The sequence below is a fragment of the Balaenoptera physalus genome (assembly GCF_965194825.1).
Source record: "Balaenoptera physalus genome assembly, chromosome: 17".
NCBI lineage: Eukaryota > Metazoa > Chordata > Mammalia > Artiodactyla > Balaenopteridae > Balaenoptera > Balaenoptera physalus.
In genome coordinates this window covers 69,169,697-69,192,861 of record NC_138895.1, presented here as the reverse complement: position 1 = coordinate 69,192,861, position 23,165 = coordinate 69,169,697, and the positions used below count along the sequence as shown (strand labels likewise).

The 23,165-nt window shown below is 46.8% G+C and overlaps 1 protein-coding gene across 3 annotated transcripts in view; it reads right to left on the bottom strand.

The window, feature by feature from the left end:
• ZHX2 (zinc fingers and homeoboxes 2) overlaps positions 1–19,147 on the bottom strand; it is a 186,133-nt gene extending 166,986 nt beyond the window's left edge. For all 3 annotated transcript variants that reach the window (XM_082433177.1, XM_082433176.1, XM_082433180.1), the window contains exon 1: positions 5,539–19,147. The gene's annotated coding sequence lies outside the window, so the exon portion shown is untranslated. The remainder of the gene's footprint in view (positions 1–5,538) is intronic.
• Positions 19,148–23,165: the final 4,018 nt, after the last annotated feature.

Below are 23,165 nucleotides of genomic sequence, written 5' to 3'. Positions count from 1 at the left end.
CTGCAGGTTTTATGTGGTAAATACTGTTGCAGTGAAACATTGTGTAATAAGATTTAATCTCCACTAAGTGTTTCTAGTACTAGGGGACCAGAGCTGGGCAGAAAGAGGAAGAAAGTGTGCAGAACTGTGGCTTTTAACACGTAAATTGTTCACCAGGGGGTAAGGAGAGGTGTCAGCAAGAAAACTGACTCTTGGTCTTTTTTTTGACTCCATTTTAAAGTTTGGGTGGAACGTGATGGACCGTTGCCAAGACTGTTTTTCTCCTTGGGGGCTTGTTACATGTGCGTATGTGTGACACATGCACACACACACACACAAATACACACACACACCATTGCCAATCAACCCCTCTTAAGTGCATGACTTCAAGCGTAGGAACAGGAAACAGATTGGGGGTGGATGTTCTTAAAATCACAACCTGTTCGATGTAGGGCAGGGGCGGGGAATCCAGAGGACTTTCTTTTTTTCAACTACAAATGAAACTACCTTGTCAACACCAAAAACAATGCCCACTTTATTGTCTACCACAGGGGTATGTGAGCAGTTAAGCATCCTTTCAGAACTGCGCTGTCTGGATTTGACCATGACACAGCACATTACAGTACCTGAACACTGCACCAGGGTCCCACTGTGATATTCAGGAAGAGATTTCCATGTCAGTAGTTGCTCAGACTTGCCACAAATGAGCATATATGTGTATGGGGGAGGGGGGGTAGGGAGGAGAATTGCAATGAGATGGGGACAGTTGGGGTCTCGAAATCTACGATAAGAATCCATGCATGTTAATTACATGGCACCTCAAGGAAACAAGAAAGTCACATCCTAGAGGTGGTGGCAGTGATTATGATGGCGGAGGAGATGATGGTGATAACAGGTAACGTCTACTGAGAATAAGCCACGTGTTAGGCGCTGTGCTAAGCTCTTTTATAAATCTCTTCTTAAGCTTCACAACAACCCAGGAGGCAGCTGCTGGAAGAATCTCCATTTTAGAGATGAGGAAACTGAGATTTAAAGAGGTATGTAATAGCCCCAAATCATAAAGCTATTAACTGAGCAGAGAATCAGGGGTGTTGGTCCTTGCTGGAGGAGTCCAGCGTGGGGAACCTGCCCGGAGGCCCTCTGAGGACCTCTGATAGCATCCCCTCCTTTAAAAGCAAAACTGAAGGGTCACGACCAAAATTATTCTGCTGATGACTGGTGGAGTTGCAGGTGGGGCCTGGGGAGTCCAAGGGTCAGGAAAAAAGCAAGCGTCATGTCTGGGGAGTAAACTGGTACCCCTCCCAGTGTATCCAGTTCCACTCACTGAGTTACTGCACAAGGAGAGCTAGTTACTTCCTGGTAACAGCTGACTAACATCAGGTTAATTTTGGATTCCTATTGGCAGGACCTAAAAGAAAATCTCCCTCACTTTCTTAGTGTGCTGTCTTCTTTTTGCCCTAAGGCAGAACTGGTCCCCTGGTCTGAAACTTTCCAGGACTCATTTTAGTTCAAATAAGAACCAAGCTGATTCATCTCCATAAGGCACACTGCTGTCAGTCTTACCTTCCTAAAACGCCTGACACTCCCTCCTCAGAAGCCTGCCATGGCTCCCCAGTACCTACAGATTAAAAGCCAACCTCCTCCACGTCCATCCCCAAGTGTGGCGTCATCTCTTTGCACAACCTTCCCTGCATCCCCCTCTCCATCTCCCCAGAATACACACAGCTCTCAGGACGCAATTTTAACTTCATCAGGAATAACCTCCTCTTCTCCCCTGAGGCCACTAACGCTTTATCTGCCAACTCAACAACCATTTCTCCATTCACCCCTTCTGCCTTACAAGCTGAACCCCAGTTTGCTCGTGGCAGTGATGTGCCTAACTAAAAACACGGTATTGCCCCTTCCTGGTAGGGTTGGGTGGCCACGTGGCACAGTTCTGGTTGAGCTAAGGACAGAAGTCCCTGAGAGGGGTGTCCCTTTCCAAATGTAACAGTAAAGCCGCACTAGGTAAATGCTCTTTGTGCCTCCCTCATCCTACTTCCCCTTTCCTGGAATGCAGATGTGAGGTCTGGAGATGCAGCAGCCACCTTCCTACCACGAGATGATAGACCTGGGCTCAAAGGCCTATACTCTAAGCGTGGCAGAGTAGAAAGACAGAGCCCGGGTCCCCAGTGGTACAGCTGAGGCATTGTCCCACCCACTTTCTTGTTGTCTGACACAAATAAGCCCCCATCTGGTTAAGTCACCGGTGGGCAGGATTTCTGTTGCTAACAGGTGAGTGCAATGATACCCGACACACCGTCAGACATTGCTCCTCCTCAGTCATGGGTCAGTTCTGATGCTACCCGCTCTGGAAAATCCTCCATGGGTCCCTCAGAACACAAGAACTGCGCCCTTCATTGTACTTCCACAGTAGTTACTTTTCTCAATTCTAGCACCTATTTCATCCTGCTTTATTTGGCCTGCTGGCTGCTCAAATTCCTAGAGGGTAAGGGGTCTTGGTCTCACTAACATGTCCATGGTGTCTGCAGCAGTGCTTTGCATCGAGGTTAGATAGATGCTGTATCTCAGCAGCACCTCTATTAATGTCTGGAGCAGTGCATTGTCTGCACACGTGGAGTGTGCAAGTTCTGGGGTCTGGCACTCTGCTTGCTAGCTGTTTGGTCTTGAGCAAGTTAGAGAACCTCTCCGTGCCCGTTTCCTCATCTATAAAAAGGAGAGGATGACAGTACTTTACCCCGCAGGGTTGTCACGAAGACAAAATAGTTTAATCCTAAGCACTTAGAATGGTCTCTGGCATATAAAATTGCTTAATGACTCTAGGCTTTTATTAGTGTGATGAATACTACAGTTGCGGAATGAACAAATAAATCAACACACAGCTGCTAAATAAATGAATTAAGAGATGAAAACTAGGAAAATTCCTGAGTTCGGACCACTGGGCCATGGTCACCCTTCCCTCTTTTCTGCCTTTACTTTTCATTCTAACTACAACGTCCCATATCTGGGGAGCTGCTATACTGGAGTGTTGCAAGGCTTGGCTTCAAACATGGAATTTGATTTTTGCCAAGCGGCTTTGGGTAAGTTTGTTTCACCTCTCTGAGCTTCAGTTTCTTCCACACTAAACTTGGGATAATAATAGTATTTATCTCATAGGGTTATGGTGAGAATTAAATGATAAAGCATGTAAAATATATAGCATTATGCCCGGCATACTGAAACAGTGTTAGCAATTGTTATCAAACACCATCATTATTCTTTTTGTCAAATGCATGGCCTCCCACTGAATCACATGGTCCTTATGTGGATGGGACGCTTGGGGTGGGGTTGCCTTTTGGCATGTCAAGGTACACTGCATTTACATTGGGAGAATACTTTCCTTGAGTGCCAACGAACATTTGTGGTATTTTGATTTTTTCTTTTAAACGAGGATTAGCTAATATATCCGATTTACCCCAGAACGCTGGCCTCCAAATTTTCCCCTTAAAAGCTATTAACTTCAAGTGGATCCTTAGTTGACACCAAACCTGGCCGGAAGGTACGCGTGCACGTGAGAACAATCACAAAGCAGAGTGTTTAAACAGCAATGATATTCCCACAGATCGCGGATCCAGTCACTGTCGGTGACACATTTCAGTCTAGCTTGTAGATTTCCCCCCTTTGGCCTTAAAAGAAGATGTGTATACAGCTTTATATAACTTTCCCTTTAAACTTAAACCGTTATGTTAGTCCCATTCAAGCACTTGACGGCTCCATTCATCTATTTTTACCATTAAACATGCCATTTTACAAGATATTTATTCCACTTGGTTGTCATCTAAATGCTTTTTGACATTACTGCCCCGGGACTCAAGTTCTTTAACTAACTGCCCTCATAAATAGAAAATCCCCTTTTGACGGAAATCTTGAAGAGCTCTCTGAACCTTACTCTCTTCACTTCAACAGGCATTAATTTCTGCTCTACATAAAGGAGTGAGAGTGTGTGTGTGAGTGTGTGTGTGTGTGTATGTGTGTGTTTTAAGAGGGTAACTGTGGGAGGCCTGAGCGACCCAAGGGATGAAGGGGAGGGATGCCTGCTCCCCAAATCCTGCCCAACTGGGCCTGCCTCAGACTTGGGGAGCTGCTAACTTGGAGACAGAAGGCGATCATCAGGGAGCAGGTAGGGCAGAACTCTAGGGCCTGAAGAGACTTGGTGATCCCTGGGGCCCAAGCTGGGCAGCGACACTTTCAAAGGGGAGGGGTCCAGGGAAAGTCATTATTTCCTCACCTTCCTCCTCCCCCACCTCCCAGACAAACAAAAGGCCATCGCGGCAATAGCTGAAGGCAGAGGGACCCCACTGGCTTTGAAGCCGATCCATCAGGTGGAAGCCTGAGCAAATCACAACTTGGCTTCCCCGGCAAGTTTTCTCCGCAGCCTAACACACCACCCTCCTGCTCCCGGTCCTCCGCCGCCGCCTCCCGAGCTCCGCACAGCGACGAGGCCGAGGGGACCGTGCTGTGATGCTCACTGGTTTCCAACTTTCCACTCCTCTCCCAGCCTCCTGCAAAGCGGCTGGGAAAGGGGCAAGTTTGCAAAGGCGAAGATACCAAGTCCTGGGGACGCCACAAAGGAGCCGCAACACCAACAAAGATGAACCTCTCGTGGGGCAGACGAAAAGCGCCGGCTGCCGTTCCGGGGGGCGATCGTGGGCTTGGGCGGGCAGAGGCGGGCTGCGGGCAGCCGGCCCCGGGGGTCCCCAGGGTCCCCCGCCGCCCCTCCCCACGCGGGCTCCCCGGCACCTGAGCGGGGCGTGGGGACAGCGCCGCACTCCGGCCCGGCCCCCGGCAGGTAGCTCGGGCGGCCGCCCGCCCGCGCCGCGCGCCTGCAGCCTGCAGCCAGCAGGAGCGCGGAGGGGAGAGGCAGCCTCAACCCACGGCGTCATGCTTCCTGCCACCACATTACGGCGAATCGTCACCGGGAGAGGGGAGAAGAGGGGAGAGCGGGGGAGGGAGGGGAGCACACACACGCAGCCCCCCGCCTGCCAGACCCCGCGGAGCCGGGGCCACGTCCCGGTGGAGTCCCCGCGGGACCGGCCCCGTTCGCACAAAGCGCCGCAGTTTGGCCGAGAAGGGAGGGAGCCGGCCACGAAATAAATAAATAAAAACAGAGTCGGGTCTACGTAACGCCCTGTCGAAAGCGGACGCCATATTTTTTTGTGGCTTATGTCGACATAGGGAAACGTAGACATGTTTTTCCTCCTCCTCCTCCTCCTCGGTCTGCCTCCCATTGATCCAAACTTGTAATCAAAACTCTTTAAAAAAAATCTCCCCCACCTCTGGATCCTCTGATCTCCTCCTACCCGCAAAAAGAGCCTGCACCCTCCCTCCGGCCCCCCCCCCCCCTTCCAATCGCAAACCCGGCCAAGTCCCATTAACAACACATTTTCGGGAGCCGCGGCGGCGGCGGCGGCGGCGGCAGCGGTGGGAAAGTTGGGCTGGAGTGGCCGGTGCCCGGCGTGCGGGGCTTGGGGCCGGCGGCGCCGGGCGGGAGGTGCTCCGCGCCGGGGCGAAGTTTCTTACCTGCGCCGGGGCTGGGAACGCGGAGACCCGGGCTGGGAACGCGGAGACGCGGCACGGGCGTTCCAAAATGGAACTCTGCTGGCTCCCCCCACCTACTCCCCACTCCCCACCGGGCGCCCGGCTCGGGCTCCGTGGGAAAGAGGGGGAAAGCCAGCCTGCCAGACAGACAGACAGAAGAAGCCCCCGTTCGGAGAACAGTGGCCAAAATTTTTAGAAAGAAAGAAAAAAAAAAAAAAGAAAAAAAAAAGAAGGAAAAAAAAAAAAGGGGAAAAAAATGTCTCGATCAGTGGGGAATCTACGCCAAAACCCACATGATCTGTAACGTCAGCATGCGTATTTGCATACGATACCACCACCCGAGCTGCCACCCGGGCTCGGGTTCCGCAGAAAGTTACAAAGTGAAATTCAGCCCCCTCCGGAGACGCCGGCGAAATGTCATTTTCAGGCGGGAGCTGGGGGGGAAGCTAGCCCTAAAGGCGCTGGTTACTAGCCAAGGTTGGGGGGAGGGCAGTAAATTAACTTAAAAGTCTGAGCCCAGTAACGGACTCGGTGGAATTTCTGCGAGGGGAGGAGGGGGAGGCGCGAGCGAGATCATTGAATATTAAGCAGGACCCGGCGCGGCGGCCGCGGCCGAACCCTCCCGGTGCAATACCCATTTTCTTTATGAAAAGTTCAAGGTGTCACTGATGAGCTCAACAAACTGTTGATCTTGACCACGTGGAGTGGCAGACGGAGGGACCGCGGGGCTCGGCTGCTCGCCCCGAGCCGGCGGCACCCGGGATCCCGCGTTCCTGCCGCAGCCCACGGGGCAGCGCGAGGGTGGGGCTGCCGCGCGCCCCCCGGCTCTGCCTGCTCTTTCTCCCGCCTTCGGACTCAAAGAAATAATAATAACTTAAAAAAATTTTTTTTTTTTTTTTAAGCGAGACACATTTAACTCCTGGAATAGTAATGAGAGGGCTTGGGGTAGGGAGGGTAAGAAAGAGCCCCCCACTTATATAACGAGTCGAAATTAGATGACTTTTGCTGGAGAGATTCTGAGATTTCCGCTTGCGCCAGGTCTGAGGTTGGTTCAACATCCTCAAACTTTTCCCTTAAGAGCCAATAAACAAACAGACACCCCGGGAGCTGACTTCAACTCTTGTCGGGCCAGCTTTCGCCGGGATTCTCAGACTTCGAGAAATGCACACCCCTGCGGCGCTCGCAGGGAAGTCCCTCGGAAGCGAGGCGGGTCTCTTTCGGAATTGGGACTCCCGCGTTCCGGGCGGGAGGGCATCCCTAACCGCCGCCGCCCCCTGGATCCCCTCCGGCGCCTGAGAGCAAAGGCGAGTCAGGATCTCGCTGCTCTTCGCCTGCGGCCTCGGCAACCGTGAGCTTGCGTTTTGGGCGCGGCGTTCCTGCAACAGCGCTCAGCTACGGAGCTCTAAGGGATCTGGGATTCAGGGGACGCTTTGGAATCTCACGGAGTGCAACCTGTCTGCGCCGCCCGCTCCTGCCCGGGTGGACCAGTTTCTCCTCCGTGGGCATCTCGGCGCGTTAGCATCTCCCAGGTGTGAGCTGAGCGCGAGCGCGCACGAGCCAAGCGGGGGCAAGGGGATACGGTCTGGGGTCCACTTTTGACGTCCGAGCGCAGCGAGGAGACAAAGGGGGCCTGGGGCTGGGGGGCTCAGCGGAGTCCCCGCCTGCCCTGAAGATGAGCAGGAGCGGAGTGTCGGGGCTTCCTGGCCACAGCCTTTGCTCCGGGGAATTAGAACGAACTCTAGCGGCGGCTTGCGACGCGGCTGTGGGCGCGAGGGCAGCAACAGGTGGCCGTGTACGGCGGAGTGGCTGGAGGCGAGGACGGGGACTGGGGTGAAAACGGCTGGCTCTGGGGCCGACTGCGAGGCCAACGCACCTGGAGACCTTTTGGCATTTTCGTTTCCTAGGATGAGGAGAAGAAAGTAGCTACAAAGTTTTCCTAGGGTCTCTCCTAGGTCTCCAATTTCTCTGACAGAACCCCTTCTTTGGGTCCCCAGAAATTTCTGCAATAAAAATAAAAATAGCTCATATGCAAAACTTTCTTACTGGCTTGCACCTGTTTGTTCCGTTATTGCTGAGGTAGGGCTTGTTTGTTTGTTAGTTAACGGTGCATAAAACTAGGTCCTGGCCTTGGAAGGGGGTCTCTCGCGAGGTGCTCTCCTACCTGAGAGGCGAACTGCCCTGGCCGGCTCTTAAAGGATTCCGTTAAGAACTTCCTGTATGACTATGATCCGGTTAGTGTCGCATCTTTCTCAAACTCATTTGATACCTACCGTCTAAAATCCTAATCTACTTGCCATCAATATCGGAATTTAGGGATGCCGATTTTTTGTTCTTCCCTCAAGGCTGTGTCTGAAGAGTGAAAGAAAAAGACCCCTCCCCCCGCAACTCTAATATTTTTATATCGCTTACTCTTGACTCTTCCAGGTCATCCCACCGTTTCCCCACCTTCCCTTGAAAATAACTACGGTTCTTAGTTTGTTTCCATGGAAATTACTGAAACCTTAAGGAAGCTATTCCTGTTTTGAGGCGGCACCTCCTTTTGCTGGTCAACCACTTAGGAGGGGGTCCTATAAGCCAGATTTCCTCCGCCTCCGCCTCAGTACCACCTACTTCTGGCTGGGCCAGCGAGTAATAGGATGGAAGGGTCAGGGTTGAGCCAAGCAGGGTAAACCCTCTGGACTGTCCACTGAGTTCTCATGTCTTCAGGGCACTTGGATCTCAAGTGGGGGGCCTTTGATGACTGCAGTATCTTTAAATTGTTCAAAGTTTAGCATGGACTGAACCTTCACTATATAAACAAACAGGAGGGGATAAAACAAGGGTGACTTTTGCATCAAGTGCTATGATTTCAGTTTGCTTTATGTATAGGTGGAGTAGACAGACCCTTATCTGATATGATCCAGGAGATTTGGAACCAATAATTATAGGGATAATGCTTATTGAGTGCTTTGTGTACATATACCAGTAGCTACTTAATCTTTTTTTTTTTTTACTAAAGTATAGTTGACTTACAACATTGTATTAGTCTCAGGTGTACAGTACTTAATCTTTACAACAACCCTAACAGGCAACGATTCTCCAAGTGTTTTGTCTTAGGTCCCTTTAGACTCTTAAAATTATTGAGGACCCCGAGTAGCTTTTGTTTACATGAGTTACATACATCTTGATATCTACCATGTTAGAAATTGAACTGAAAAAAAAAATGAAAGCACAGGAATTTACAAACACACTTTCTGTTAGTCATGGGAGCAATGATACTATGACATGTCATGTAGCCTCTGGAAAACTACTGTATACTTGAGAAAAAATAAGAGTGAAAAGGGCAAGTAATGTTTTAGCCCTATCACCAAAGTAAATTTTACTTTGAAGACCCCTGGAAGGGTCTTGGGGGCCCCCAGGATCCCTGGATAACATTTTGAGAAACACTGTTATGGTAAGTTATTGTTATGTGCATTTTACAGGTGAGGAAGCCAAGCCTCTTAGAAATGTAGTAAGTTGCCCAGGGCAAATGCAGGGAGCAAAGATTTAAACTGGGTTCTTTAGAGGCCAGAGCCAGAGTTCTTAATGATTGTACAATTCTGCCTTTTATTAACAACCCAAGCTCCACCCTCAGCCTAGAACAGCCTCTAGGGCTTCCCAAGACTACTTTTTATTAACAGCAATTACCTTTTGAGCCTTTATTATGTGCCAGCCCTTCTTACCCATCATCTTGTCAAATGCTTACAACCACCTTCCCTTCAGGTATTGTTTCTCCCATTTTACAGATGACAAAACTGCAGTTCAGAGAGGTTAAGAAGCTTCTTCAAAGTTGCTCAGCCAATAAGTAGAAGAATCTGGATTCAAATCTTTTTCTGGTGGCTTCAAAACCAAGGAAAGACAGGAGTCTATCACAGTGATTTATAGAGGCCTAGCGGGGAGGAAACGGCTTCTGTTCGTGATTTGGTGAGAACTAGGCCTGGCTAAAAGTCTTGCAAGTTTAGAAATGTCAGGAGGAGAAGAAATAAAAAGCAACATTGCCCTGATGGGGCCCCTAATCTAACGACAACGAATCCACACTGGCGTGTAAACTCAAAAGAGACGTAGGGGAGCAGCAAAGATTTGGAATTGAGATGGGAATCGTGGGGTCATCCCACCCAGCTATCTGATCCCTGCATGCACATGCTAGATAAGTATTTTTCTAAATGAATGAAAAACGAAAACACAAAACACAGAGAAGCAAGCAAGAAAAAGAAAGCATCAGCAGTCCAACCAGGTACTGCTTATAATTTTGGTATGGATCTTTCCACGTTACATTTATTTACTTTTTCCACTATAAGACTCTTAAGAGAAATGAAAACTATTACATATCAATTTACCAACTGTAGCATGGAATGGCCACTACTGACACGTCTTACAACAAAGCGAGACAGAGGATGACCTTTCAGAACATTCAGATTGCTTTACTCAATACCTGCAAGCGAAAGGAAGAAAGGAAGTGCGCTAGACAGAGGCTGTCTCCTTCCATGTCTGCATCCCCCACCTCACCCCCCACCATGGCTTGAGAATAAAATGTCTCATGCCCTGAGATCAATCCCATGGCACTGGTAGCATCGGAGCTGGTACTTGATGTTTTCAAGTTTACAGCAGGAGCTTGGCTTGGCAGTGACTTGATCCTGCTTGGAGAGTAGAGCTAAAAATTTACCAAATGGGGAAAACTCAGACCTTATTATTTGTTTGATTTTACAGTCTGGTTTAGTCCTTGTATCATCTCTGTAAGGAAAGCAGAACTGGGACTATTGTTCCCATTTTACAGAGAAGGTTACCGAGGCTTATAAAGGTTACAGTCATTAGTTCAAGTTCACAAACTAAATTCTGAACCACTATATAAATCCGTCTTGTAACTGCAAGGCCAGTGCTATTTCTATGCCCCTTCTTCATCATTTGCTATTTTACCAAAAGGGGTTTAAACGTGGCTCCTATCAGATGTTGTCTCTCCTTTCTTGCAGAACCTTGGAAGAGAATTATCACTCAACAAGGTCTTTTTATCATATGACATTTTATATGTACTTATGCATTTATTTGGTTGTCTCCCCACTAGAAGGTAAAGTTCCTGCAGCCAGGTACTTTGTTTCGTTCATTGCTGCTGTATCCCTATGTTTAAACCAACATGGCATATCACAGGTGCACCACAAATGATTGCTGAATGAATGAATGAATGCAGTGCACTTCTTGTCAGGGCTTATACAGTTCTAGGGAGTCAATGCTTTTCAAGAGTATACACATCTTCTGTTTACCTCAAATGACCTTAGCTAAGAACATCAGTTCCTGGGGTCAAGTCTTCAATTTCTATGATGCATAGGATCTGTGTCTGGTGAGACACTGTGGGTGGTTAGTCCTCATTTGGATTCCTAGCATGAGAAACGTTAGCAATGGAAAACTTTACGTCAAATTTTTTGAACCATCCAAGATGACTTCCTTATGATAAATTCCTTGATAACTAATCACTGGGTTGAAATATACACATAATTCTAGAGTGGAAACCCTTTGCAATAAGTGAAAGCTTCAGGAGGCGTGGTACATGGTCTCCCAAGATGGCTGCAGTCAATCCTTTCCCTCACTGTATGAAAGAGACTTCGCCATTAAGAGGTGGCATTTATCTCCTCTCCCCTTGAATCTGGACTAGTCCTGTGATTGCTTTGATGCTGTGAAAGTGGTATTCTGAGACATGTGAGCCCAGGCCTTAAGAGACTGGCATTTTCTGCTTCCTTCCTCTTGGAATTCTGCTGCCATGTGGTGAGAAGCCCAAGCTTCTTGGGGAGGCCACATGGAGGAAAATCAAGATGCTACAGACAACAGCCCCAGCTGGTTTCTGGCTGACTCCCAGTCAGACTTTAGCTGTGTGAGTGAGCCATCTTGGGAGCTCCAAACTAATTCACCTCCCAGTTGACTGCAGCCCCAGTTGACATCACATAGAGCAGAAGAGCCTCTCAGTTTAACCCAGTCAACCCCCAGAATCATGAGCGATGGTAATAAAATAATAGTTGTTCAACACCACCAAGTTTTAGGGTAGTTTATTACACAGCAATAGATGACTGAAGTGGGAGGTATTTTCCTTGTGTTTTCATTTGCACATATATCTGAATATTCCAGATGAACTTCCCACTGATCTCTGTGGGATGTAGCATTCTGAGATCATAGAGAAAGCCAGACAAGGGGTGGAGGGACTGCTGGTCCATGATGCCTGGGCTGGCCCTCCTCTGAGTCAAATGCTTTTCCTGATATCAGTTGTTTTTCACAAAACAGCTGAATTTAGCCTAAGGACACCCCCCCCCCCCCGCACGCACACACATGTACAGGTCCCAGATCCTAAGCAGATGAATACTCTTATGTAATAATTACCAAGCACAGATACTCAGTAGGTGCTAGAGTTAAGTTCCTGTTTGGTGTTGCCAAAAACCGGTTTCCATTCTTCAGAGATATGCACTGTGATGGGAACTCCAAATGCCTACCATGCACAAGGCCACCTAGAAGATGCTTCTTACACCTGGTTTCACTTAATCTTCACAGCCTTCTAAGTAAGTGTATCATTTCCTTAATTTGTGGCGGAAAACTAAGACCCACAGAGGAGTCGAACTTGAACCCAAGTTTGACTGACTGCAAATCCTGCCTGCTTCTTATTACACCTTTGTGTCCCAAATTAACTCATTTGCAAACCACCTTCACAATTTTTGCCCCAGAGGCATATGTACCACCTGTAATATATTTATTTAACATTTCAATTTACACTGATTTACATTCAAAACTTAAATGTTTGTACTTAATAATAATAATGATAATGGTAATAATAATAATAATCTTTTTATCACAATGGAAAAAGAAAAACCAATACTGATTGTAACAAATGAAAGGTAGCAGTAAAAATAATCCACAGAAAGAAACAGTGCTATTAAGCTAGCTAGATACTTTCGTTTTCAGAAGGTGGAGCCAGAGGGTAAAGATGTTAGAAAGGTGTTAACGACAGGCTAACACCAAACTGATAACTTTTTCTTGAGCTAATTGAAAGGGTAGAAAGAGAATTGCAAAGGAATGACTTTCTTTCCCAGTCAGTGTTATTTAATGCTGCATCCATGCATCGTTTAAAACCTGTCCTCTAAGATTCAGCATCAGTGGATAACTTGTCATTCTCTAAATTTGCTGTGGTCTTTCCTATCTTTGTAAATGGTGCACCCTCTACTTGGAATGCCTTCCCTCCTCCTCTGTGCTTCAAGACTCGGATCAAGTGTCACTCCCTTTGGGAAGCTTTCCTGCACTCTTCCCAAAAGAGTTAATGCCTCCTCGGAATTCCTACAAAATATTGAACTTTCTTTGAATTAGCAATTACTGCCCTGTAGTTGAATCACTTCTTTGTATTTGCTACATTCACTTGACTGTAATCCCTTGAGGATGGGTATTTTACCAGTCATCTCTGTGTCCTCCTCTCTTACCTAACATGGAATATGGGCTAGTAGAATTCTATGATGGCCTTCAAGATTCCCAGCCCCTGCTTATTCAAATGAGCACTAACCAAGGTACTGCTGTGAAAGAATTTTGCAGACATAATTAAAGTCTCAAATCAGTTGGCCTTAAAATCTGGAAATTATGAAGATTTCTGGATAGGCTTGATCTAATCTTATGAGCTCTGTGAAAGCAGGTTTTGTTGAGGAAGTCAGAGACATTCAGTGTGAGAAAGATTTTACACAAGGATGATTCTCTGCTGCTGAGATGGAGAAGCCATGTGGCAAGGACCTAAGAGCCACCTCTAGAAGTTGAGATCAGTCCCTGGCTGACAGTTAAGACAATGGGGACCTCAGTCCTGCAACCACAAGGAAGTGAATTCTGCTGATAACCACTGAGCTTGGAAGGCCCAGTATATAGTTTATCTTGGTATATGTTCTGTGGACACTTGAAAAGAATGTGTATTCCTCTGTTATTGTGCAGAGTGTTCTATAAATGTCTATTAGATCTTGTTGGTTGATGGTGTTGTTGAGTTTTATACCCTTGCTAATTTTTGTCTAGTTGTTTTATCAGTTGAGAGAAGGCTATTGAAATTTCCAAGTGTAATTGTGAATTTGTCTGGTTCTTCTTTCCATTCTATCAGTTTTTGCTTTACAGATTTTGTAGTTCCTTTTTTGGTACATACGTGATTAACCTGTTAGGGTTTCACTCAGCTTCTTAAATCTGTAGTTTTATGTTTCTTATGAAATTTGGGATGTTTTTGGCCATTATTTCTTTGATAATCTTTCATCCTTGTCTTCTTTCGCCTGTCCTTCTGGGACTCCAATGACACAAATGTTAGATCTTTTGTTATGGTCCCACATTTCTGTGAGGCTCTGCTCTTTTTTTTTTTTTTTCAGTCTATTTATTTTCTGTTGTTCAGATTGGGTGACTTCTATTGCTTTATCTCTGAATTCACTGTTTCTTTCCTCTGTTCCCTCCATTATTCTGTTGAGTCCATCCTCTGAAGCTTTTCTTTTGGATATTGTATTTTTCAGGTCGAAAATTTCCATTTGCTTTTCCTTTATATCTTCTATTTCTTTGCTGAGACTTTCTGTGTCTTTGACGAGGATTTTAATTTTTTCATTTGAAGCATGTTCATTTGATTCTTGGAATCATTTTTATCATGACTGCTTTAAAGTCTGTGTCAGGTAATTCTAATGTAGTTCTGTCATCTTGGCATTGGTGCTTCTTGATTGTCTTGTTTCATTCAGTTGGAGATCTTCCTGGTTCTTGGTATGGCATATGATTTTAGACTGAAACATGGACATATTCATGTTATATTGTGAGACTCTGGGTATTATTTAAACCTTATGTTTTAGCTGGCTTTCACTGATATCACTCTGGCATAGGAAAGGAGAGCAGCTCTGTCTTGTTTCTGCCAAATGGGGATAGAAGTCCAGGTTTCCCACCTGACCTCTGTTGGTACCTGAGAGGGGGATTCCTCATCACTGTTGGGCAGGGGTTGGTATTTCAGTTTCCCATGTGGTCTCCACTGACACCACCCTACAGGGAGAGGAGAGACACCTCATTATTGTTGGGTGAAGGTGGAGGTCCAGGTTCCTACATGATCTCCACTGAGACCAGTGGTGATGAGAGTCCTGGCTACCCTCTTGGCCTTCTCTGACATGACCCTAGTGGGTGTGTGTGGCACCTCATTACAGCCACACCAGGGTGGAAGTCTGGGCTCCTCACTTGGCCTTTGCAGGTGTGAGTGGGGCTGGGTCACAGTTTTTTCTGTGGTGTTTGGCTGGAGTACAGATGTTGTCTTAAAATTTTCTGTCTTGCTACTCTGTTCCTTTCCTTGTCCTGTAACTAGAGAAAGCAGGCTTTGGTTGAGTTTCACTGGGGCTTTTTTGTCAGCACCTGTTGGTGTTTGTAGGTTGCTGGCTTTGTCAGCTTCAACTCTGGGGTGTATGAAGCAAAAGAAAACCCAGGGAAATCACTGTTGTGCCGTTCCTCAGATCCAGAGGTTCCTAATTGGTCTGCTTTCTTCTCTCCACCTTTCAGAGTCTTTGTATGTTTGTAAGTGGTTTTGCTTGCAATGTCCAGGGATTTTAGTTGTACTTTGCAGGAGGAATAGGGAAAAGTATGTCTACTCCATCTTCCCAGAAGAAGAATTACTAAGTGATGGGATTTTAAAGCCATTTTCATAGGATTATCATGAACACTTTAGGTCTCCATGATGGTGAATATACTGTTATTGCCTTATAAAGGATGCTCAGCTGCTCTTATGAAGGGAATTGGGTGCTGTGGGGACATCCTGACTGGAAGACTTACCTTCAATGTCCCTGGATCTTTAAAGGGTCTTGATTCATTCCCTTTTAGAGAAATAAAGGAAGCATTTCCTTCTGCCCTCATTGACACAGGGCTTCTGAGCTTATCTTGCGAGCTTGAATCCCACTTCTTTCATGAAAGTCTGAAACTTCCTGTGTGGTAGATGTGAAAGAGCACTGAAGAAGAGGTCAGGAGAAGCATACTGCTGTGTGTCCTTGGGCAATTCATTTCCACTTTCTGAGCCTCAGTTTCTGCATCTCAAACTCAGGAAAGATGGGGATGGACCAAATCAGGGTTTCCAAACTTCAACCATTTATCCAGCACCAGTCTGAGTTTGTCATGTAGGACCACCTGCTTCTTTATATATGGAGTACTTTCCTCCACACGGACTCACTTTAAAGAGGAAACTTCACATTGCCTTGGGACGTGTGCCCCTCAGCAGGAGGGAAGCCGTGCAGGCTTGGCGCACCTGGGACCAGTGTTTACTTGCGGAGTCCTCTGAGGTCTCAATCCCAGCCTGAAGGAGATGGTCACTGGGGCTTGTAAATTCAATGTGCCACCTCTACCCTAACCCAGATTCTGATAAAACGTATCCTCATGGCAGTGGTCCAGTTATGGAGACCCTCCAAGCACAGTTGCCACGAGCTCTGGGGAGTGTGGTGGTAGTGTACCCTCCCCAGACTGCAGAGGAGAAACCTGCTTTGTTTCATTTGAAAATTTCCAACCACGTCTCCCCTCTCTGCCTCCACTTCGAAGGCACTTAATTAAAAACACCTCTTTTATTCCCAGACATTTTGGAGCAGGCAATTAACATCGTGGCCCTCCCTGTCTGGGAGCCCCCTTCTGCCCCTCCATGACAGAATGTTGTTTGCCAGCATAGTCATTCTTTAAATGAAAGTGAATTAAAAATCATCTCTCCTGGAGCATTTGTGAGGAGAACTTCATGACACCTCTTATAATAATTGGAGAGCCCCAGGGGATCCGGCACAACTGGGATTAGCTACCCAGTGCTAGAAACCAGCCAGCCTCTCTCAGACCCCCTCCTGGGATGTGACGCTGGGAAGTGCCTGGGTGGGTGACCGCCCTCTCGGCAGCCCAGACGTCCCACCGACAGCTAGATGGCTCCCTAGAGGGCTGGGAAGTCACATCCCAGCTGGGGCTGAGTATAAGACTTGTTTCCCCTTCCAACTTCTCCACTGCCTAAAATGCTCCATTACATTGTTTTAAAATGTCCTAACATTCTGAAGACAGCATCCCTGCCTTTTCTGTTCATTGCCACATCTTCAAACACTTAGAATTGTATCTGGCTCTGGCAGAATGACTCTCAATGAATATTGGTTAAATGAATAAATTCTGTAGTTGTATTCATTGGACTCTAAATTCGATTAGGCAGGGATCATTTCTGTCTTATTGCATCTCCAAGACTTAATACAGTACTGGGCACGTGGTATGTGATCGATAACTATCTGCTGAACTGAGCTGCTCCTTATTCATTCCTTCCTGGAGTTGCTGTGGCCTCACAGTTTGGGGCAGGGGTCCAGAGTCAGGCCGTCCTGAGTGTGGATACCGACTCAGACGTTTTCTCCCTGAGGATCTGTGGCAAGAACTTCAACTCTCTGACCCTCTGTTTCCTTTGTAAGTAACACAGAGATAAAAACCCCCACCCAGTTTCTTCAACCCACAGGTTGTTGAGAAGATTAAATTGAAGGCACATGGTTTTAATAATTGGCAGTTATAATTATCGTTGCTGTTGACTGTAGGTCTAACTTCTGTTTCTTAGGCAGATAGGCATGCCTGCACCACTTGGTTGGGTTTTAAGTGGAAGAACTGTCCTGGTGATACGGCCGGGAGAGCTGGACAGGGCCTGAGCTGTGTATCTGGTGGTGGCCTCCTGTCCACAGCCCACAGGCATGATCTGGGTGCTTTGAGAATCACCTGCAGCTTGTAAAAAAGCTCACTGGAAATCCTAATCCATCCTTGATGAGACTGCATTAAGCATGTGCGTGTGTGTGTGTGTGCACGTGTGTGTGCGTGTGTGTGTGTGCATGTGTGTGTGGTGGTGGGGTGGCATTGCAGGCTGATGAACGAGGATTGATAGCCACACATGACTTCAAGAAAACAATGACTCGATCATAATATAATAAATGCTGTCTTGTAGACAACCTATTATACTCCCTGGGAGTTGTGAGGGGAAATAACAGAAGGGCCCTAAATGTGGTTCCTAAGTGACCCTCAGTCTTCACCTCCCTGAGGGCTGGAACAGAGAATAGTGAAGCACAGAGGTTAAGTACAGGAGCACACTGGGTGCAGGTAAGGACCCACATCTCCTGGAATGGAATCCTGACTCCTCCACGCACGAGTTCCTACTGTCTTGGGCAAGTTACCCTTCTCTGTCTCTTTGTCCCCATCTGTAAAATGGAGATAATGGTGGTAGCTACCATGTAACGTTGACTGTGAGGATTAAATGAAACAATTCGCATAAAGAGCTGACAGCAACACCTGGGGCATCATAGATGTCTAATACCTATTACCTACCATTATTGGATAATCCGTAATTATCCAATTGCTTTACCTTTTTCACAGGTGTTATTCTCCAGCCGACTTTTTGGTCCCTTCTCCAATCCATCACGTTCTCCTATCTCGTGTTTGTTTGGGTGCAGTTGTGGACCCAGCACTTGCCTGGTCCTGCCATGATAGTGTGAGGGGAGGATGACCTCAGCCCCAGAAATACTTCCTGATGACTGCTGGCTTCTATTTATACCCCCCAGCACTGGGCTTGCTCAGAGGATGCCAGCATTATACATCTGTGACGCCACCAGCTTGTCAGTCACCCGGACCCTGAAATCATCCTCTGCAGTTATCATAAAGTGTCCCAGAATTATAGAATGCTGGACCTGATGTCAAAACCACAAAAGCTTCTTAAATCTTATAGATAGAAGTAGTCACGACTATGGCCAATGTAGGAAAGATTGGCAAGGCCCAACATTTGTAAGTCCTTCTTAATTTTCAAAAACACTTCTCCAGAACCCCTCTCCCGGCTCTCTCCTTCTCTCCTGTTCACCATTACCTCTTGCTCAGACTCTATAAGAGCCTCCTAACCGGTTTTCCTCCTTGTATCTTTGAGCTTCTCTGATCCAATTTCTAGAGCAGGGGTTGGGAAAATTTTTCTGTAAAGGGCCAGATAGTAAATATCCTAGGCTTTGCAGGCCGTAGGTCTCTGTTTCAGCTACTGAATTATGCTGTTGGCGCATAGCAATAGCCATAGATGATACGTAAAGGAATGCGGTTGGCTGTGTCTTGATAAAACTTTATTTATAGGTGCTAAAATGTAAATTTCATAAACCTTTCATGTGTCATGAATTATTATTACTATTCTTTTGTTAAACTAATTTAAAAATGTTAACACCATTCTCAGGGACTTCCCTGGTGGCGCAGTGGTTAAGAATCCGCCTGCCAATGCAGGGGACACGGGTTCAAGCCCTGGTCTGGGAAGATCCCACATGCCGCGGAGCAACTAAGCCCGTGCGCCACAACTACTGAGCCTGTGCGCCACAACTACTGAAGCCCGCGCGCCTAGAGCCAGTGCTCCACAACAAGAGAAGCCACCGCAATGAGAAGCCTGCGCACCGCAATGAAGAGTAGCCCCACTCGCTGTAACTAGAGAAAGCCCACGCACAGCAACAAAGACCCAACTCAGCCATCAATCAATCAATCAATCAAAACATTCGTAGCTTGTGGACAGCACAAAAATAGGAGGTAGGCTGGGCTTTGGTCCAGGGGCCATCGTTTGCCCACCCTGGCTCTAGAATGCTTCTCAGAGATGTACTGCAACTACTATTATGGCTGCCGCTGCTGCAAAGCCATCTGCTGAATGGTGAGAGGCACCAGGCACTGAGCTAAGAGCTCCTCCTAGGATGCACGTAAGCCTCACATACTGTACCAGAGGCACTACTTGCCTCCTTACTGAGAAGCATAGGGCTGCCCCAGGGTACATGCCAGGAAGTGGGATAGCCAGGATTTGAAGCGGGTTGCCTGAGCCTGCTCTCTCATCCGCTGCGCTGCACTGCCTCTGCCTCGGGATGAACCGCCAATGTCTTCCCACTGCCCCTGGAAGGTACCCCACAGTCCATCCCCCTGTCCCTGAAGGCTTGGGATGCTTTCATCCCCTATGCCTCCAGCTCTCCCCCCAGCTCTCTGCTCCCTAGCCAGTTTGATTGTCTTTTGGTTCCTTGAACTCTCCAAGTTTATTTCTGGCTCAGGATTCTCACCTGTACTGCTTCTCCCTCCTCGCTTGGCCAAGCAAATGCCTGTGGGTCTGAGCTTGTGTCACTGTGTCAGAAAGGCCTCCTCTAACTCCTGCAATATTCTCTCTCACAGAGCTCTGTCTTGCTTCGGTATTTCTGACAACAGGCGACTGCGTAGCTACATATTGATTTCATGCCCATCTTCCCACTAGCCTGTAATCCCATGATGCATGATGGGAGAGCATAGCTCCTGGACACACCTTGTTAATACATAGTTTTGAGCCCAGACCCCAGGGCCTGGCCCAGAGTAAGTGCTCAACAAATATCTGGAGAATGAAGAATCAAATACATTTTGCCTCTTTGTCTTCTCAACATCCCTGGGAAGTAGTTATCACTCTCTCCACCATCCCCCTTATAATTCAGAAAACCTAGATTCAGAAACCTCCAGTAGCTTTCCCAAGGTGTCAGAAACAATAATCAAATTCAAGGTCTCTGCTGCCATGTCCAGGGACTTTTTTTTAATGGACCATGAACATTCCCTTATGATTATTCATATATGTGTGCATATTTATATAGATAGATTTATTTCGGTATAGCTGCCCACATTCAGATGATATATAATGGGATAGAGCAAAAATTCCCTGTTGCACTTCTGTCTCCCAACCACCTAGGTCCTTTCTGAAAGCAACGAGTGGTACCTGTTTCTTCTAGATCCTTCTAGAGGTCATCCATGCATAGCTGAGAAAACACCTGTACTTATTCTTCTCCCTCCGCATATCTGACGTAAGTGGTGACATAACATACATGCTGTTCTTATTTTTTTTTTTACTTAGCAATGTATCGTAAAGATCCATATCTGACACATTCCTACACATCTCTTCCGTATTCCTGCAGATAGAGCTTACTTTAAATGTTTTTTTATGGCTGGGGAGTATTTCCTCATCTGCATATTCCACAATTTATTTAACCATTCCCCAGTGATAGACATTTGGGTTGCTTCCAAGTTTTTGCCATTAAAAACACTGAGTAACTTTGTAAATATGTCCATTCACACATGTGCAAGCATATCTGAAGGATAAAATTCTAGAAGTGGAACTGCTGGGGTAAAGGGTATGCTGCAATGAAAAAAAAAGTCTGTCTTTTCAGAAAGCATGTTTTAGAAAACATGACACATCATTTCTGAGATTCATAGTGACCATGACAATTGGCCCATGGTACTACCAGGTCAATATCTGGAGGGGAGCTGGTGGTGGAGAGCTCCCTTTCCAGGGGGACTTGAGAATCAGTCAAGTGCATTCTTCCTCCAACATTTACCCTCCATTCTGGCTGTTTAATACTATCACTCCTGTGGATTGTCTTTGAAAGGCAGGCAACATCATATGTCGTATGGTAGAATCAGCCTGGGCTTCAATATCGAACATACCTCAAATCAGGTACCAGCTCTGCGATTATAAGCTGTGTGACCCAGAAAAGGTACTTTAACCTTTCTGAGCCTCAGTATCCTCACCTGTAAAATGGGGCTAATAATTGCACCCAACTCACAGGGTGGTTGTGAGGATTAAATAAACGAATCCGATACATGTAAGCTATTATTATTGTTATTAACTTTGGGGTCACCAAACCCTAAGTGGCTGGACATGGAAGGGTAAAAGCAATGGGTCTGGGAGGGGGAAGGAGATGGGGCAGGGTGATTATGGTCCTAGCATTCTAGGGGTCAGCTTAAGGCCACGTGGTGCTAGGGCCAGGGGTGAGAAAGTGACGCAATAACTCCACAGATAACCTTTGTCTGTTTCCCAGCTTAGCTAGAGCCAGCTTGGTTAATGGTTAAGTGAGTGGCGCTTGCAATGTGGTGAACGTGGAAGGCCCTCCTGCGTACTTGGGACTAGGTGTAGCCAATTAAAGATATCTTCTGCAGAAGAGACTTGTGGTTGCCAAGGGTGGGGGAGGGAAGGATTGGGAGTTTGGGATTAGCAGATGCAAACTAGTATATACAGGATGGATAAACTACAAGGTCCTATGTATAGCACAGGGAGCTATATTCAATATCTTGTGATAAACCATAATGGAAAAGAATATAAAAAGAATATATATATATATGTACAACTGAATCACTTTGCTGTACAGCAGAAGTTAACACAACATTGTATATCAACTATACTTCAATAAAATTAAAAAAAGTATATCCTCTCCAAGTGAAGGCTCTGAAGGTTGTGTCTGCTGGAAGAGTTGGGTGGAGTGTTATCAGGAGCTGACTCACCTGGAAAACCTCTTTGACGCCTACTGCCAACCCCATCTTTGCCACTGTCACTCCCGCTGCTGCCAGCACCACCCTTCTCCATGGTAACCACTGTTTATCAAGTGCCAGGTACTGTGCTAAGAAATAGACATGCATGTTTCTCTTCTCAACACCACCTTGAGGGAGCTATTATTCCCATTTCACAGATGAGGCAACTGAGGCTCAGGGAAACTTGCCTAAGATAATGCAGTGAGTAAGTGGTGGAGCTGGAATTTGAACTTAGGTCTCTGTGTAACTCCAGGTCTCTATCTTTACCCACTGCACTATAACGCATGTTACCATCACCACTGGTAACACCACCATCTCCATCATCACCAGCATCACCAGCACCACCATCAGCACCATTATTATTATCATTGTCATCTTTATCCATTTCCAAGCCAGTTTCACATATATCATCTTATTTAATTATCTCAACATGTGATAATATCATGAGTTCATTATCTCCAATCAGCAGATGTGTTAAATGAGTTACCACCTGCAAGTGTTCAGAGCAGTAACTGGCTCATTCCTAGCTCCCAATGAGTCTTTGTTTATTATGATTAAACTCTATTATTATTACCACCACCATCATCATCATCATCATCGTCGTCGTCGTGATCATCATCTCAGCACCAGATCAGATGCCCTGCAAAGTCACTGGGTCCCTAACCTGGCCTGGGTCAAAGCTCCTCCTAATGTCTCCTAATTGCCCTCCTGTAATGTGATCCACATGGCATCTGCCTCCCAGGCTGTAGGCAAGGTGCTCAGGGGCGAGGTCCAATGACACTGCACCCCTGGAACTCAGGTTTGGGCTTGCACCCTGACACAGCCCCCGCCTCCCCCCACCCCCACCGCCATCTGCTTAAGAAGCCTGTGCACAGGGCCCTCAGAGGAGGCTGTGAAGATAGAACACCACCAGGTCCATCTCCCCGCTGCCATCTTGGGCAGGCTTCACATTCGCAGCTGGTTCCCTTTGGGGTTGTCATTGTACCTGGGATGCCCTCCATCCTTTTTCCTGGAGCTCCCAGCTTCCCCGACCTGGGGCTTCTCTCCTGTCACCAGCCTCTTTCTCCAAGACCATTCTTTCTCCTTTGTGTCATCTGTACTTTACTCACCAATCCCCCTGCTCTTCTTGGAGTATTATTATTATTATTATTATTTACAAATGAGATCTGGGGCTTGTATTTCAGTGATGCTTTTGCTTCACTTATTCCAAGTCCAGGTCTTGCTGAACTTTCTAGGCACCTGGTCTGAAAAGCTGACCAATTTTTGGACTTGAGTGTCATGGCCATAACTTT